The sequence below is a fragment of the Lathyrus oleraceus genome, chromosome 7 (assembly GCF_024323335.1).
Source record: "Lathyrus oleraceus cultivar Zhongwan6 chromosome 7, CAAS_Psat_ZW6_1.0, whole genome shotgun sequence".
Classification (NCBI taxonomy): Eukaryota; Viridiplantae; Streptophyta; class Magnoliopsida; order Fabales; family Fabaceae; genus Lathyrus; species Lathyrus oleraceus.
This window is the reverse complement of record NC_066585.1, coordinates 526,873,304-526,873,837: the sequence shown is the minus strand read 5'-3', so window position 1 is coordinate 526,873,837 and position 534 is coordinate 526,873,304. Positions and strand designations below refer to the sequence as shown.

Below are 534 nucleotides of genomic sequence, written 5' to 3'. Positions count from 1 at the left end.
TCCTACCGAGGATCCAAACCTTCATTTATCCGTATTTGTCCAATACGCTGACACTGTTAAAGCTAATGGTGTCACTTCAGAGGCAATTCGACTTTGTCTTTTTCCTTTCTCGTTAAGAGATAAAGCTAGAAGATGACTTCAGTCTCTTCCTTCCAACTCAGTCACCACATGGAATAAGTTGAAGAAAGTCTTTCTTGCCCGATATTTTCCTCCAAGAAAAACAGCTATGTTGAGAGCCCAGATAAATGGATTTAAGCAAAAAGATAACGAATCTCTTTTCGAAGCATGGAAAAGATACAAGGACATGATGAGACTTTGCCCACACCATGGTTTAGAGGACTGGTTAGTAATTCACACCTTCTACAATGGTCTCTTGTACAACACAAGGTTAACAATAGACGCCGCCGCCGGTGGTGCGCTTATGGATAAACCTTACACTGACGCTTATCAACTTATCGAGAGCATGGCCCAAAATCATTATCAGTGGGGAAGCGACCGAACAGTGGTAGAAAAACCTCAAACAAAAGGTGGCAT

At 41.9% G+C, this 534-nt stretch overlaps 1 non-coding gene across 1 annotated transcript; it reads right to left on the bottom strand.

The window, feature by feature from the left end:
- Positions 1–226: 226 nt before the first annotated feature.
- Positions 227–333, bottom strand: LOC127108696 (small nucleolar RNA R71). The gene has a single exon (XR_007796218.1). It is a non-coding gene; the product is annotated as a small nucleolar RNA R71 (small nucleolar RNA).
- Between the last annotated feature and the right edge of the window lie 201 nt (positions 334–534).